We start from the raw sequence: 18,236 nt of genomic DNA, 5'->3' as shown, positions 1-18,236 counted from the left end.
AAGGCAGTATCCTTGAAAGATGGGCTTCCCCGATGGTTCAGCAGGTAAAAATTCCACCTGCAATCCAGGAGCCACAGGAGACGTGGGTTCAATTCCTGGGTTGGGAAGATCCCCTGGAGGAGGAAATGGCAACCCGCTCCAGTTTTCTTGCCTGGAGAATCCCATGGCCAGAGGAGCCTGGCGGGCTACAGTCCATGGGGTCACAGACAGTCGGACACGACTGACTGAACACACACAGCACATCCCTGAATGGCAGTGATGCTTCTTATACATTGTTGGCAAACCACCCATCTTCCACCGATCGGTGCAATTCTCTCCTTGAATGTGACTGGTCACTGGTTGACGGTGGACAAAGACACGGACCTTTGTGTTGAGTTCCTCGATGCTCTGTTCTCCCCACGTTCATGCCATGAGGCCCAGGGAGACTTTCTACTCCCCTCGACATTTATTTTGGCACCACCAGGCCTGGACCACATCACTCAACTCAACCCAGTTCATTCCCTGGCACCGTGGCCTGAGTGTTGCCGGGAAACAGAAATCAAAATGCCCTTTTGGTCATTGCTACCTCTTTTCTGTGCCCCTCTCTGGGCCCATCATCTCTCCTCTGCTTCTCTGTCTCGCTGTCGGGGCTGCCTGAGACGACTACACTTGTGTTTGCTGAGAGGCCACCCGGAGAACATCCAAGTGGGACTGCTCCCCGCTGTCATATCAGTAACACCATCAAGGCCTTCCAGGGTCACAGGGAGAAGAAACAGTTTGAAAACTTTAACAGAAGATCACCTCCTTGATCCAAGCACTGCTTAAGCACTTTTAGTTCTAAAAGAATCAAAAATGTTTCTAAACAAAAGAAATACGGTTTGAAATGACTTGAGAGAAGCAGCGTGGTGTGGGGGTTAAAGTCAAGGGCTCTGGAGAGTCAGATGGGCCAAGAGCAAGACCTGGCATTGCCGCCTCCCAGTCGAGGGACCTCCAACAGGTCACGCCTCCTGCTTTTCATCTTAGAAACAAAGATAGTGATGGGAGACAGGTCGCATCTTGGCTGATGTGAGGGTGAATGTGATGGTACATCAGACACAGAGTAACCACTTGTTCTTGTTTTGACTTTAAGGACATGAAAGCATGTTTATTCCCCGGGTGAGACATAGTCATCAGACCTTCTCCCCGGCCCCGTCCATCCACGGTCTGGTGGGGATGGATTTCAGGGAGGTTAAGTATATACACCCTGTAAGAAACATCCCCCCAAACTGGAATGTCACCAGCTCCTTGTCATATGGACCTGCTGGCAGCTGGTCCTCCAAGAGCTCAGGGGACAAAGCTAAGATGCTTTTATCGGCCAAATTATGTACCCCCCAAATTCAGTGCCCAGTAGCTCAGAATGTGATTGTATTTAGAGATAAGGCCTTTAACAAGGTGATTAGGTGAAAGTGAGGCCCTAATCTTATCTGACTGGTGACTTCATAAGAAGAGGAGATTAGGACACAAACAGACACCAGAGGACAGGTTGCAAGAAAACATGGCGAGAAGGTACCCCCACCTGCAAACAGAGCAGAGGGTCTCACCAAAAACCATCCCTGCCCACACCTTGACCTTGAACTTGCAGCCTCCCGGACAGTGAGGAAGCAGACGCCTGCTGCGTAAGATGCCTGGTCTCTGGGATTTTGTCACAGTGGCCCGAGCTTCCTAAGACAGGTGCCATATCACTTGACAAGCACCTTCTGGTGACCTGGCGCCTCCCCACACCTGGGGTGGGAACCAGCCTCTCCAGGAGAATGGGCCACAGGCACCACAGATGCACCCCGACTGCCTTCCTCCAATCGCCTCTTCTTCCTTCTTGTCTGTCTCAGTTCACAACCCTCTCCAGCCATCGTGGCCCCAAACCTCGGTGGTTCTCAGCTCTGGCCATTTGGGGGAGTCACCCACGGAGCTCCTGCAGAAACAGCAATGACCCTGCATCGTTGTTTAATAAGAGATGCTCCCCGGTGACGGCCACGGGCACCTGGCTGTGACCCTGTCCAGTGTCTGACTCCCTCCTCCCTCTTCCCGTCGGTAGCCAGACCTTGGCCTCTGCCGCTGCTCTCCAGGGGTCTCCAGGCTCTCGTCTAGATCAGGTCACGGCAGTGGCAGCCAGACTCGCACGCTTGTCCCTGCTCCCTGTGTCTCTGAGTGTCCTCCAGAGGGTCCTACCAGCATCCGGTTGGGCGTGTTCCTGCTTCGTCGTCCACCCAGTCGTGTCCTTGCTCTGTTCTTCTGTCAGTGGTATTTGCTGGCTCCTTCTCAAGTTCAGGGTGACTCTTAACACTCTTGACAGCCCAGGTGGGGTCTCCCAGTTATTTCCACCCCCACTGATTGCGCCTCCCCTCCGTGGACCCCTCTCCGTGGTCACACCCTGCTGTTCTGACATCTCAATCCAGCGGAGCCTCCAGGCTTCCCACGTGGGCTCCCTGGGATGCTCTCCTGGGGCTGGACCAGGCTCCTCCTGCCTGCAAGGTCTCCCCACCAGGGGTCTTCCTCCCCTCCTCACCGCACCTTCAGGTCTCCTCATATCGCCATGTATGTCACGTACAAATACACACACATATATACAAAACATGCACTAGTGATAAAGAATCCTCCTACCAGTGCATGAGATGCAAGAGATGAGGGTTCATTCTCTGGGTTTGGAAGAACCCCTGGAGGAGGGAATGATAACCCATTCCAGTACTCTTGCCTGGAGAATCCCATGGACAGAGGAGGCTGGTAGGCTACGGTCCATAGGGTTGCAAAGAGTCAGATGTGACTGAAGCGACTTAGCACGTATGCACAGTCTACATTTATGTATGCAAATTATAAGTGCCATAGAGCTGGAAGCGTTTTGTTACCTTTATTTATTCCTTGTAAAATTAGTCTACGTGGAATATATAAGCAAATGTAATAAACTAGTTTTCAAAAGAAGAGTATAAAATATAAAATAAGTATTTAAGTTAAAAAACAATTTTGCATAACTATAGAAATAGGGTATACATAGCTATATCAATGTATTAGCATATTGACATATAGATGCATTTTTATAAGTACGTTTTTTTTCCAAGTGAAAACCTGAATTTGTCCCCAGTCAGGAAGGGGAAGGATTTGAAATGTCATCTCTAAATTAAGCCAGATTTTCATATCAACATGTGCCTATTTCTGAATTCTCTATTTTGTTCTATTAATACATGTCCTTTCTAATGCCAATACCACACTATTTTAATTATAGCTTTGTAATGTGTTTCGATACTTGGTAAGATAATTTCCTTTTCGTTCTTTTTCTTTTTAAAATGTCATTGCTATTCTTGCATACTTTCTTTTCTATATGAAGTTGAGAAGCAAGTTTCAATAAATCCTGCAGGAATGTCAACTGGGAGACATTGAATTTACAGATTAATTAGGGTGAAAATTGGGATCATTATGGTAACAAAAATTCCCATCCAGGAATATTCTGTTTTTCTATTTGAGGCTTCAGGTTTTTCCGTTAGGCATTATAGATTTTTTTTTTAAAGATATAGATACAGTACATCTCTTGGAAGGTTTAATTTAATGTGTTTGCTGCTTTTTGTTCTAAATGGGATACTTAAAAAAAAAAGACTTTCATGGTGGAAAGTTTCAAAAGTACATGCTACTTGACAGAGTAAAGAACCCTTCTGTACCCCAATCCCGGCTGCAGCAATGATTAACTCATGACTTACTCTCCCTTCCGCTCGACCCTACCCAGTCCCCTCCTCCCTGTACGGTTATTTTGAAGCAAATTCTGGATTTCATATCATTTCCGTCCTTGACTCTTTCATGCTAATTTGTTATTAGTTTTAACAACATGGAGTTAATCTACTTTGCTGTTGTAGGTGGAGACTCTCTTCCTTTTGAAGGTAGGGCTTTAATACTTGGTTCAAATATAAACTTGTTCCTAACTCATGGTCATGATTGCATCTCTCACTTGCTGGGTGACCCTTGGAGGTCATCTAAACCCTAGAGTCATGTGACACCAATGGGCAGTTCTTCCCTGCACCCAGAGGGCCTAAACTCACTCTCAGGTTTAGTAGAGCGAGGCCAGCCTCCTCTGCTGTTTCGCTTGCCGCAGACAATGCAGGAGAATCACCCTCTGGTTTGCACCAGGCTCTCCCCATCTCCTCTGAGTCCCCAGGTCTCCGTCCTCAGAGGTGAGCGCCTTGGGTTTGTTCCCTAAGAGCCGCAGCAGCAAAAGTGGGACACGGTTCACCAGAGCACGAAACCTAGCGCAGCCTGGCTAATCTTTTTTGTAGAGTTTCTACTGCTCAGGACCGGAATCCATTATTCAGCCTCAAAGCAGGAATAAACGATGCAAATGCAGCCTGCAGAAGGGCAGGCACAGCACTCATCACACTTCAGCTTTGGCAACTGCGAGGCCTACTGGAATTTTGAGAAAAAGAGAGATGCTTTATTTTCTCTGCCTGCAAACCTATAGAAAGAGCTGCAAGCCTTGGCCACCACCTGGGCATTGGCTGATATAAGGTGATACGAGGGCGCTGGCCAACTGTTTGTCTTTAGACCTGACTTGCAGAACGCCCTCTCCAGCACCCAGCAGCACAGGAACAAAAGACCTTCCTCCCCCCATCCCACCCCCCGCCCTGAGTTCTCCGGCCCCACCACCCCCTGGTTCCCGCCCGCCCCTCCCCCCTGCACCCCTCCCCCCCGAAAAAGAAGGTAAACTGTGCCTTTTGTTGTCAGCTTCAAATGCAAGAATGTGCCCTTCTCAATCTTGTTCTCCCATTAAGTAATGTATTTTGGCTGTTATCTTGAATTTTGTGTTTGACTTTTTTGGGTTATCACGTTCTGCTATGTACTGGGTAAAGTCAACACATGTTTTTGACTCTGATATCCACCTTGATTAGGTAATTTGCTGAGCAGGTACATTTGCTTTCTCCACCCCCACCACAGTCTTCAGATTCATCCATAATACATCCCTAAGGGTTCTTCATCTGAGAAGCTGACCCTCATCACAGCTCCCGTGGCAGCCTGGACACGGGCATCTTCTCTGGCTCCAGTGGAACTTTCTTAGTCCTCTCATCTGAAATGGAAACCAGCTTGGTTGTCTGCCCCAGGAGGGAAGATTCAGTTCAGTTCAGTGGCGCAGTCATCTCCAACTCTTTGTGATCCCATGGACTGCAGCACGCCAGGCTTTTCTGTCCATCACCAACTCCCGGAGCTTGCTCAAACTCATGTCCAGCAAATCGGTGATGCCATCCAGCCATCTCATCCTCTGTCATCCCCTTCTCCTCCTGCCTTCAATCTTTCCCAGCATTAGGGTCTTTTCCAATGAGTCATTTCTTCACATCAGGTAGCCAAAGAATTGGAGCTTCGGCTTCAGCATCAGTTCTTCCAATGAATATTCAGGGCTGATTTCCTTTAGGATTGACTGGTTTAATCTCTTGGCTTGTTATTATTTGGTTGCTAAGTCATGTCTAACTCTTTGTCACTCCACGGACTGCAACCTGCCAGGCAAGAATACTGAAGAGGGTTGCCATTTCCTCCTCCAGGGGATCTTCCTCACCCAGGGATCAAACCTGGGTCTCCTGCATTGGAAGAAGGATTTCTTTAACCACTGAGCCACCTGGGATGCCATTTAAAAAGTGTGTGTATCTATGCTAAGTCGCTTCACTCGTGTCTGACTCTGTGCGACCCTATGGACTGTAGCCCACCAGGCTCCTCTGTTCATGGGATTTCCGAGGCAAGAATACTGGAGTGGGTTGCCATACCTTCCTCCAGGGGATCTTCCCAACCCAGGGATCAAACCCATGTCTCATATGTCACCTGCAATGGGACACAGGTTCTTTACCACTAGCGCCACTTGGGAAGCCAAGTTTAAAAAGTAGCCATTGTTTAATGAAAAGAGGGTTGAACTTCAAATTCTTAAATACGAGTTTAGGGCCTGCATGCAAAACTTTTATTGGGGCTTTTATTATTATTGGGGCTACCCCTAGGAGGGTCATTTATATCCTAGGGCTTTGGTGGCTACATCTGTGAAATGGAAGAGCAGTTATACTCAAGTGTTATTGTAGAATCAAGGTAATGGGTGGGAAAGCACTTGGCAGATGTGTTGTTTCTACCAACATCACTGGTACCACATGCAACTGACTGGCATAGGAACGCAGAACCAGTCATTAAAGTGAAGTAGCTCTGTCCTACTCTGTAAATTGCTGCCCTCCCAAGCCCCCTCCCTCCCTACCCCTAGGGACTCCTCACAGCTAACCGATCCAAGCCCTTGTTTATTCCTTCCTCCCCATCCCACCATCTAGTGACAAGAGTGTTCATGCCTGGCACTATTCAGGAGACATGCAATTTTCTGCCTTTGGTTCCAAGCAAGACACATTTATTTTCAGTGTTTCAGCTTAATACAGTGTTAAAATCTAGGAAATGCAGAAATTAAAATTGGCCACTTTAGGTAAGCAGGGTGACAATGTACAGCCTTGACGGACTCCTTTTCCTATTTGGAACCAGTCTGTTGTTCCATGTCCAGTTCTAACTGTGGCTTCCTGACCTGCATACAAGTTTCTCAAGAGACAAGTCAGGTGGTCTGGTATGCCCATCTCTTTCAGGATTTTCCACAGTTTATTGTGATCCACACAGTCAAAGGCTTTGGCATAGTCAATAAAGCAGAAATAGATGTTTTTCTGAAACTCTATTGCTTTTTTGATGATTCAGCGGATGTTAGCAATTTGATCTCTGGTTCCTCTGCCTTTTCTAAATCCAGCTTGAACATCTGGAAGTTCATGGTTCATGTATTGCTGAAGCCTGGCTTGGAGAATTTTGAGCATTACTTTACTAGCATGTGAGATGAGTGCAACTGTGCGGTAGTTTGAGCATTCTTTGGCATTGCCTTTCTTTGGGATTGGAATGAAAACTGACCTTTTCCAGCCCTGTGGCCACTGCTGAGTTTTCCAAATTTGCTGGCATATTGAGTGCAGCACTTTCACAGCATCATCTTTCAGGATTTGAAATAGCTCAACTGAAACTCCATCACCTCCACTAGCTTTGTTCGTAGTGATGCTTTCTAAGGCCCACTTGACTTCACATTCCAGGATGTCTGGCTCTAGGTGAGTGATTACACCATCATGATTATCTGGATCGTGATATTGTCACCCTGCTTATTTAACTTATATGTAGAGTACATCATGAGAAATGCTGGTCTGGAGGAAGCACAAGCTGGAATCAAGATTACCAGGAGAAATATCAATAACCTCAGATATGCCGATGACACCACCCTTATAGAAGAAAGTGAAGAAGAACTAAAGAGTCTCTTGATGAAAGTGAAAGAGGAGAGTGAAAAAGTTGGCTTAAAGCTCAACGTTCAGAATACTAAGATCATGGCATCCGGTCCCATCACTTCATGGCAAATAGATGGGGAAAGAGTGGAAACAGTGGCTGACTTTATTTTTCTGGGCTCCAAAATCACTGCTGATAGTGATTGCAGCCATGAAATTAAAAGACGCTTACTCCTTGGAAGGAAAGTTATGACCAACCTAGACAGCATATTAAAAAGCAGAGACATTACTTTGCCAACAAAGGTCCGTCTAGTCAAGCTATGGTTTTTCCAGTGGTCATGTATGGATGTGAGAGCTGGACTATAAAGAAAGCTGAGCGTCAAAGAATTGATGCTTTTGAACTGTGTTGTTGGAGAAGACTCTTGAGAGTTGCTTGGACTGCAAGGAGATCCAACAGTCCATCCTAAAGGAGATCAGTCCAGAGTGTTCACTGGAAGGCCTGATGTTGAAGCTGAAACTCCAATATTTTGGCCACCTGATGCGAAGAGCTGACTCATTTGAAAAGACCCTGATGCTGGGAAGGATTGGGGGCAGGAGGAAAAGGGGACAACAGAGGATGAGATGGCTGGATGGCATCACTGACTCAATGGACATGGGTTTGGGTGGACTCTGGGAGTTGGTGATGGACAGGGAGGCCTGGTGTGCTGCAGTTCATGGGGTCGCAAAGAGTTGGACACGACTGAGTGACTGAACTGAACTGAACTTTAGGTAAATTCTCTCTTCCTCTCTCTGAATGTATGAATTAATACTTCTACCTTCTGGGTAAGATGAACTGACTATAACAGCCCAACTCTTGTTTGTTCCAATAGAATATTTCATACTCTAGAGGAAGGCTAAATTATGTGTTTTGAAATTCCCTGAAGCTGCACTTCAAGAAACGTGTAATTAAGCCCCAGCATTACCAAAGAGTAGAAAATATTTTTCTTCCAACTTTCCTATGGTTTAAAAACTATTCAGGGCTTTGACTTTGATAACAGTAGGGTAGATAACACATAAAAAACTCTAAGAAGCACTGTTAAATAGTAAATGAAAGTCCACAAATATTTTTAGATGTTTTTTATCAGTTTCCTAGGACTGCTATTAACAAATTACCAAAAAATCTCATGGCTTAAAAACAACATAAATTTATTCTTTTACAATTCTGGAGGTCAGAGACTCTGAATCAAGATGTCAGCTGGACCATGTTTTGTTTCATCCGAAGGCTCTAGGAAGGAATCCTTCCTGTCTCTCCCAGCATCTGGGGGTTCCAGGTGGTCCTTGGCTTAAGGCCCCATCACTTCAGTCTCTGTGTGTCTTCACATGGCATTTTCTTTGTGTCTCAAAGACACAAAGGTTACCTGTCTCTGGAAATGACACCTGTCTTTGGATTTCAGGGTCATTATAAATCCAGGATAATCTCATTTTTAGATCTGTGACTTGATTACATCTGCAAAGATCCTATTTCCTTTATTCATTTCCAAATAAAGTCATTCACAGGTACTTGACATTAGGACTTGGACATAATTTAATTTATAATAAATATATATTTAAAATTCCCAGGAAAAGTACCTAAGGGATTGATAACAGTGATTACCTGTTTGAAGAAAGTGATAGAAGTCAAGAGAAAGCAACAGAAGAAAAAGGAAGAATTTTGCCCCTAAATCACTTTCAGATTGCTCAGATCTTTGAGCCCAGTACAGAGGTTACTTACTAAATCCCAAATAACTGAAGTTTATTTAAAATTGACAAAATGAAAGTATTATCAATTATGATGTCAACTGAGCTTGTCAACACAATTAAAGCTTAAAGACAAAATGTAAAACTCCATTAAGATTTTTAATAAAAGGAAGCTGGAGGTTTTAAATTTGATAGTCATTTTTACGTATCACAAGCTACACAAAATGTCAGCCCCAAAATGTAGAAAAATAAGGTTGTATTGGCCTGACTTTTGGTATGACTCCACGGTCATGCATTCGGCACACACGTGTGTTCAGATGTGCCCGCTTGCTCACTCACTATTTGTTGAGCAGCTGCTGGGTGCTGGCCACGGCCTCCTCACTTGGATACAAAATGAACACAGTGAGCAATAATCATTGAAGGGAATTAATCATCTCATTCAATCCTTAGAAGGAACCTGAAAGGGGTCATTATTAAAAACCTCATCTTATGGATAAGGAAGCAGGTGGACTGAGGTTTCTTGCTCAAGGTCAAATGCTAGAAAGTGGTAGATTTTTTGAGGCAAGAGCTGTTTGACTTCAGAAATACATCCTCTTGATCACCGTATGTAACTTCATTGAAGGTCAGACCGAAATTACATTTACTCCTTCGGCTGTGCTGAGTGGCACTCAGGGTCTCAGGGTCCCGTCCAAGGAACTCATGCCCTCCTGCAGTGGAAACATGGAGTCTTAACTGCTGGATCACCAGGGAAGTCCCCAGACCACAATTAAAAGGTTAGTTTTTGAGTGTGGAATTATATTGATGGAAATTTACAGGATTTTTTGAGAAATTTATTCTTTATCAAAGCTTAAAATATATGAAAAAGTAAAAATTGCAAAATGGAAAATAAAATTTAATCCTATAAGCCAGAGATAAATAGCTTGCAACTTTCTGGCATTTGTTCTATTCATATAAACAAGTAAACAAATAAATACTCATACTTTCAGAATATAATTGGCAATGTTAAGTACACATATTTATTCTACTGTTTCAATTGTATTATGATGATCCTGACATGTACACTGCTAAATGTTCTTTTAGAAACATACCTTTTTACTGCCTGAAAAAAAAAATCATCCAAATGATATAATCTATTTGGCCAAATCTACATTGTTGGACATTTAGGGTTTGTGTAATGCTTTGCTCTTATAACTCAGGAAAAATATCCCAATATGTATTTATTTATATTGGTTAAATAATCTGAGAACTGTCATAGTTTCATCTCCATTTGCCTAAGAAGAGAATTTGCTATTTGATCAGGTAGTATGTCACCTAATGTGCTGGGGACATTGACATACCCATTCCTGGGGTTCATTAAGCTAAATTCTGGCTGTCTTTCTCCCTCTTGTTAAAAAATTCCAGTACTTTTACCTTTAAAAATTAAAAAAATTTAATTTTTTTATGGAGTTTAGTTGATTTACAGTGTTATGTTTGTTTCAGGTGCACAGCAAGTGACCATTTGCCTTCATTGTTTATCAAGTTCTCAGCTGCAAAGGAACATAGAATTAGTCAAATTATGCTGAGTAATGAGAGATGTGTCACAAGGGTAAGGGTAGTAAAAACTAAAAAGTTAGCCACATATCCAGACCTCATTAAAAATGCAGAAACAGCGTAGAGCTCAGACCACAGAGAAGGAAATGAAGATCATCAGAAGCTAAGGAAAATATCTTTGGCCCAGAAGTTTATGAACAATCTTTATGGTGCTTCAGATAGTTTCTTCCTCTGATTCTTCTCTTGGTACGTAGTGATGATGCTTCTCTCATTATCTCATCTCTGTTTAAATTCCCAAGAGAGAGAATCTCATTGGCCAAGCTAATTCTGATTCTTGTTACTGAGGGGCAGGGTCAGCTTTGTGGACCTGGACTTGCACTCAGGGGGTCCCTGTGCTTGGTTTAATGCTTTGCTACTCAAAATTATCAACAATTTCATGTTTGAACTTACATTTCGAGGTGAACCCCAATGGGACAGGGGGCACATGTATGAGCAAAGGAGACACACACAGTTTGTGATGCCCCATGAGCACAGAATTCCCGTGGCACTGTGATGCCTGGTGGTCATGTTGCTGCATCTATGACTGAGCAAGGGGAGGGAGCCCCAGATGGCCCCCCTAGTCCATACTTTTCTTTAGATCTAGAACTTGTGTTACCAAATGCAAGTTCATGTACCCAATGCACTGTGAGGTCAAACAAACCAAAACATTGGAAGTTGGAGCAGAGAAAGTTTTGTTGCAGGACCATGCAAAGAGACAGGTAGCTTGTAACCCCAAAGCATTTTTAAAGGCAAAATGAAGGAGTGGCTGTAGTTGGCCTTTGCAAACTTCTTGGTATAGGAATCCTTTGTCCTTGTAGCTGTCCATGTAGGTAAGGTCACAACTTCCTGTAAACTCCAAGAAGACAAATGTTATTCTCTGTTTTGCAACTTTTTATCTCTATATGAATGGAAAAGTCTTATACTCTTAAAGGTCAGAGCCTTGAGACAAGGCTTCCCTGTATATTTCAGGCTACAGGCAACATTCTTTACTCAAGAAAAAGCAATAGAATGCGAAGATTAAAGTAAAAGAAACAGACCTAATATGGAGTCATATTTGCTCTTCCCTAATACATTTGCTCCGATGCAGAAAAACATTGCTGTGACAAACACAGATGACAAAGGAACGCTATCATACCCTTTCTTACTCATGTTACTTCCCCGTATTAGCCAACCTATGCTGGAAATGATGCCACAGAAAGAAAAGACACAGGAAGGGAAACTTTTCTTCTTAATTTCCATCCTTTCTTACTCATCAGTAAGCCAAAAGCAGAGGGCATTAGTAGAATATAGGATATCAGGAAGTGAGATAGAAACCATTGAGTTAACGTTTTGCAGTTTTCTATGTTTTGGTAAGAAGGAATTGTGCATGAACAAGCTACAGAATACAATTTTTTAAATAATTTTGACTATTCAGCATCTGCGTTAAATGTGCTTACATTTGCATTTCAACAGGAATTGCACAATACAAAGAGAAATGATAAAACTCATGGTAAATTTTAAAAATTTTATTTGTTTCTTTACTTCATTAAAGAGCAAATTAGAAACATCATGATAAATTGAGAGAGAGACTGTGGAAGAAAGAAAAAAGCTTTATGTTTTGTTACCTTTAATGGCCCTTTCCCCTGCTTTTTGAACAAGGGAATTCACTTTGCAGTGGGGGCCCCTGCAGGGAACCCTATTGCAGGATCTCATCAGGTTGTGGGCCAAGGGTCACAGGGCAGAAACACAGCTGCTTCTGGGGTCAACATTGGCAGTTTTTCTTAGAAGGAAAGGAAATTTTTTAATGCCATAATACTTGATGTCTCTCTCCCCTCTTTTTATCCATGGAGGTACTTGTGGCATTGTTATGTTTTAAGACAATATCATGTTTGGGGGGCATGAGGTTGTCTCAGCCTATAAACCCTGAGTGTTATTCTTTGTTTCTGAGAAACTGCTAAAATGGGTGTTCCCTCCTTTTTCATTGGCCTAAACTATAAACTACACCTTTCACATACTAGGCTTCATTTTAATTAGAATGTAATTGATTATTCTGAGTAAGGCACACACACACACACACACACACAAAAAGAAATGGTTTGAAGGTGTTTAAGCATCTCAGGGAGGTCCTTGATAGCTCAGAGGTTAAGAACCCGCCTGCCAACACAGAGGAGTCACTGAGCCCACACCCTAGAGCCCACGAGCCGCAACTGCTGAAGCCCCGTGCTGCAGCTGCTGAAGCCGAGCACCCCAGAGCTCATGTGCCACTCCAATGAGAAGCCTGTCACCAAAGCTAGAGAGGGGTCCCTGCTTGCTGCAACTGGAGAAAGCCCACGGGCAGCAATGAAGCCCCAGCATGGCCATAAATAAATAAAAACAAATGATTTTTAAAAAGACATTTCAAGTGATGCTCAGAACAATTAATTATTCCAAAAACAGAATTTCCAGGTAGTCTCTCTGCAGAAAACTGGATATCAATGAAATTTTAGGACTTCAGTTCTTTTCTACACCCCACCCGCTCCCTCCCCAGTTTTGCCTCTGTTATTTAGGTGCGCAGATTTGTGAAGGCACTCCTCTTCCCGAAGCAGGAGGTTCCAACTCCAGCACTTCCTGAGCACAAACCACTAAGGATGCATAAAGCTCTTTCTGGCTGTTTTCCTCATGTTGCTGCACAGACACGCTCCCCCGCCTGGCAGTCATGACCATCCACACTAGGGCACATGTGTTTGTGCGTTCACCCCAGTGCCTACCTCCACCCACCTGTCCACCTTCACACCCCCTCCCTCCCACCCAGCCAGAACTTCAATCATGGACTCTTGGTCCAACCTCAAGTACTAGTAACAGAGCAGAAAGGCCCACTCTTGCAAGTGATGTGGAATTTGTCTTTCCATGGAGTCCCCTGGGAACAGATCTTCAGAAAGATTCACCATCCCAGGGGTTACAGAGCTCTCACAACCCCTCTTCTCTCAGGGGAAAAGTGCAAACCTAGACTCAGGTTTTCTCCACCAGGCTCCACAGAGAGTAACTACCAGCAGCTCTGCAAGGCCACAGGAGATTGGGTGATCTCTCTGGAATCCCACTGTTTGCTTTCCCTGGTCTCATAACTTGTTCTCAGCTCTTTGAACTGTATCCAAGTACCACTTCATGACATCATAATTGCTCACCTGGGACCTGGGCAGAGATCTGGTTTCTGACAATCAAGTGTGAGCACCTGGGAAATACATAATAGTTCTACTAAGACGCACATTACATCAGCTATGATTCATAGATATGACCTGGTTATTCACCAGAATCTGATAACATAAACCGAATACTTCAGCTGCTAGAAGATACTTAACTGGAAAAAAATGAAAAGGATTTCTGCTTTTCCTTTTGACTTTTGTCTTAACTATATATGTATATATTCCAAATAATTCATATGACTTTTAAACAATTTAAAGGCCCATGATAAAGGGCCTTTATCATGTTGACCTTGAATGTACTTTAGGGTCATGAGCAAGCTGTGCCAAGTAGTATATGAAATGGGTGAGATAAGCTTTGATGTATATTAGCTGTGTGACCTTAGGCAGATGACTCAGACTCCCTGAGCTGACATTTTCTTTATCTATGAAATAAAGATTAGTGATGCCAATCTTACAGAATTGTTGGGAGGAGTAAATTAAATAAATAAAAGCCTCTTGTTCCAAGCCTTGTACACAATATAGGTTCAATACATGACAGTCATTTTCTCCTTTCCATCTGTGGGAAATACTATGTGACACACAGGTTGAGTTTCTCTGCGGGGTTTTGGTCCAGAACAACCACTAGGCAAGGATGCAGCTGCATCATAGAGCGCCCGTTCCAGCATTTCCACCAGTTGAGTCTTTGGCATGAGTGAAACCTACACTATAGACAAAACTCAGTTGTATACACTTGCTTCAATTTTTCCCCTGATGATGGGAACCTCTTGCAGAATGCTGCACCTCTGAAAGCCCTCCAGACCATGGGAACTGGCACAGTTTCTAGAGCATACCGTTTAACCCAGTAATCTAACATCTAGATAATTCCCCTGAGATGTAGCCCTAAAGAAGAAAAACAGCTTGTGGTGCAGTTATTGCAGCATTACTTATTTACATGTTTTAATTAAAATTAGAAAAGCATTTCATTTAATTGTAAAATATCTGATAATGGAAAAGGATATAAAGTGAAATTTATTAGCACATTCCTATCACATGATCGCCTCTTCTCACCCCTGGTCTCACTTCTCAGAGATAGTCACTGATACCAGTTTTATTCTGAACATTTCTATTTACATAAATGAATAAATTGGAAAAGTTTCTGTAAAAGCCCTATTTTGTGTTTCAAAAAGATTTAAGTGAATATGGAAATAATAAGGAAGTCGATGATATTGTGCTGTGCTTAGTTGCTCAGTCATGTCCAACTCATTGGGACCCCGTGGACTGTAGCCCGCCAGGCTCCTCTGTCCTTGGGATTCTCCGGGCAAGAATATTGGAGTGGGTTGCCATGCCCACTTCCAAGGGATCTTCCTAACCCAGGAATTGAACCCAGGTCTCCTGCATTACAGGTGGGTTCTTGACCATCTGGGCCACCAGGGAATCCATGATATTAAACTACAAATAAAAACCAACCAACCAATGAATTCTGAAGTAAGCTAACCATCAGCATGGGACTGGGCAAGTGTATTTGATATTATCTAATGGGAGATGCTTACTCCTTGGAAGGAAGGTTATGACCAACCTAGATAGCATATTGAAAAGCAGAGACATTACTCTGCCAACAAAGGTCCGTCTAGTCAAGGCTATGGTTTTTCCAGTGGTCATGTGTGGATGTGAGAGTTGAATGGTGAAGAAAGCTGAGCGCCGCAGAATTGATGCTTTTGAACTGTGGTGTTGGAGAAGACTCTTGAGAGTCCCTTGGACTGCAAGGAGATCCAATCAATCCATCCTAAAAGAGATCAATCCTAGGTGTTCATTGGAAGGACTGATGTTGAAGCTGAAACTCCAATACTTTGGCCACCTCATGCGAAGAGTTGACTCATTGGAAAAGACCCTAATACTGGGAAGGATTGGGGGCAGGAGGAGAAGGGGATGACAGAGGATGAGATGGCTGGATGGCATCACTGACTCGATGGACATGGGTTTGGGTAGACTCCAGGAGTTGGTGATGGACAGGGAGGCCTGGTGTGCTGCAATTCATGGGGATGCAAAGAGTCAGACACGACTGAGTGACTGAACTGAACTGAATGGAATGCTATATAACCATAAAAAAGTCCTCCATGTACTGATATTTAAAGATGTCTAATGTATGCTATTAAGTAAAAAAAGTTACAAAATAGTAAGTATAGCATTACTTCTTTCTCTATCTTTTCTTTTTTCTTTTTCTTTTTTAGCTATACCACCAGGCATGTGGAACTCCCCTGACCAGGAATCCAACCCGTTCCCTCTGCAGTGGAAGCATAGAGTCATAACCACTGGACCATCAGGGAAGTCCTACTATCTCTTTATGTCTGTATACTACTATTGCTCAACCTTATATTTTCCAAGCTTGCCATAATCATTTATTAGTTCCCAGAGTTCTTTGCTCAGTTCTTTCAGATTTTCTACATAGATGATCGAGACATCTACAAAGAAGCACAGTTTCATGTCTTCCTTCCCAATCTGTACTCTTTTTCATTCCTTTTCTTGCCTTATTGCATTAGCAAGAACTTCCAGAATGGCGTTGAAAAGGAGTGGTGAGAAGTAACATCCTTGCCTTGTACTCAGTCTTACTAGGAAAGTTTCTAGTTTCTCACCATCTATTATGTTATTAGATGTAGGTTTTTTGTAGACTGTCTATCAAGTTGAGAAAGTTCCTGTGTATTCCTAGTTTACTGAGAGTTCTTATAATGATTGGGTGTTCAGTTCAGTTCAGTAGCTCACTCATATCCAACTTTTTGCAACCCCGTGGACTGCAGCACGCCAGGCCTCCCTGTCCATCACCAACTCCTGGAGTTTACTCAAACTCATGTTCATTGAGCCAGTGATGCCATCCCATGTTATGGGCATTAGATTTTGTCAATACTTTTTCTGCATCTGTTGACATAATATGTGGTTTTTCTTTAGTCTGTTGATGCAGTGGGTATAATGTTGTACTATTTAATTTCTATTCATGAATCAAGATATTTTTTGAAAAGTCACAATACTTTGAGAGCATGGATCTTGGGATTTATGCCCTAGTATTAGTTGCTGAGAGTCAGAAGGAACATGGGAAGAGGGCTTCTGTTAATGAAGTGATGGTCTGCGTTGCTACAGCCACTGGTTCAGGCTCCCTCCGTAGTCTCCACAGTATGCTGAGTATCTGATCTGGCTAACAAAATCCCTGTAAATAATTTTAAGTTCATCGAGCCCATAGAATCTGGAAGGGATGAAATGTGTCAGAATCTATGTTGAATCCCAATAATAAACAATCAAGGACTACCACTTCCAGGAACTGACAAAGAGAAAAAAATAGATATATAGGAATATTATAGAGAGGTTTTCCAGTGACACGGGATCTGTAAGAAAATAGTACAGGTTTTCCACTGTGTATTCTTTCAAACCTTCAGGAAGATACTGCACTGCAGATAGTGAGCAGACGGCCATAGAGAAAGACCAGTGAGATCAGACAAGAATATGTGGAGATGAAGAACACAGTGGTGGAAGTAAAAAACCCTAAATGGAAGCTCTGAGTAACAGATTTAATGCCTCAGAAAATCAGATGGATTAAGAAGATGAAATTCTCTTGTACCTAAAAGTGAAAGTCAAGGATATGAGAAAGATGAGGAAGTGAAAATGGGAGGGAAAAAAGGGGACAAAGATGACAGTTCAGACAAATTTCATGTAGAGCAGATGGTGAAGAAGTGCTAAACAAATAGAAAAAAATTTTGAGCTACGGAAACAGTTGGATCTTCAGATTGAAAAGGCTCATCAAAAACAAGGCTAAAAATAGATCAAAGGGCCCAGCACCTAGGCTTAGAGTAGTGATGCTTTCAAATTTCAGCGACAAAGAAAGGACTCATAACGACCAGAGAAAACAACAGCAACAATAACAAATCAGGTAACTCCAAAGAACCGAAAGTCATCCTGGCTTCAGACAATGGAGCTATGTCCCTAGAATTTTGAGAGAAAATGATTATGAGGCGAAAGAAACTGTTTAGAGGAAAAGGTCAAAGCATTCGGACAGGTAAGGCAGTCGAACAGAAATGCAGAGGGGAAGAGCTGTTTAATCTCTTCTTCACACGTGCAAATTTAAAACCACCTTTAGCAAATAAAGATATTAGTCAGAACCCCCATAAATACGAGAAAAGAGAAAAAGATAGCAAAATGGAGAGAAAAATGTTTCTGTGTCGACAGCAGAAAAAGTCAATAATTTTCCTTTAAAGCAAACCTGGAAAGATCTCAGAAACATGCTCGCCTATACGCAGAAAGCAACAGCAGATGTTGATCTGCTGAAGCGTTGCACCCTGTCCAGAAGAATCTCAGAAAGAGCCCCATGCACCCCTCCTCCCTGCCTTCCAAAGCTCCCAGGGAACATAGGTGTTGCTGGGCAGTGTCTGCCCTTTTGCTAGGAGGGAAGCTCAGACCTGATGACTCAGCTGATGAAATGCTTAATTGGGGAGGCTCTGTCTCCTTGTCAGAGAGGGCAGAAGAATCCTTTTTGGCTCACCTTGCAGCCATGCAGATTAAACCACCTGCCCAGCCCGAGGAG

The 18,236-nt window shown here is 43.2% G+C and overlaps 1 long non-coding RNA gene across 1 annotated transcript in view; it reads left to right on the top strand.

Annotated features, from left to right (window-relative positions):
* The window catches only part of LOC145504822 (uncharacterized), a 34,963-nt gene extending 17,966 nt beyond the window's left edge, over positions 1-16,997 (top strand). Inside the window, exons 4-6 of the long non-coding RNA XR_014052539.1 lie at positions 9,589-9,739; positions 10,446-10,742; positions 15,901-16,997. This is a non-coding gene — a long non-coding RNA (uncharacterized LOC145504822). The remainder of the gene's footprint in view (positions 1-9,588; positions 9,740-10,445; positions 10,743-15,900) is intronic.
* The last annotated feature ends 1,239 nt before the right edge of the window (positions 16,998-18,236 follow it).

This window comes from Giraffa tippelskirchi, chromosome 5 (assembly GCF_054371585.1).
Source record: "Giraffa tippelskirchi isolate mGirTip1 chromosome 5, T2T-mGirTip1v1.2.pri, whole genome shotgun sequence".
Lineage (NCBI taxonomy): Eukaryota > Metazoa > Chordata > Mammalia > Artiodactyla > Giraffidae > Giraffa > Giraffa tippelskirchi.
Note: the sequence above shows the minus strand (reverse complement) of the source record. Positions and strands in the feature narration are given on the sequence as shown.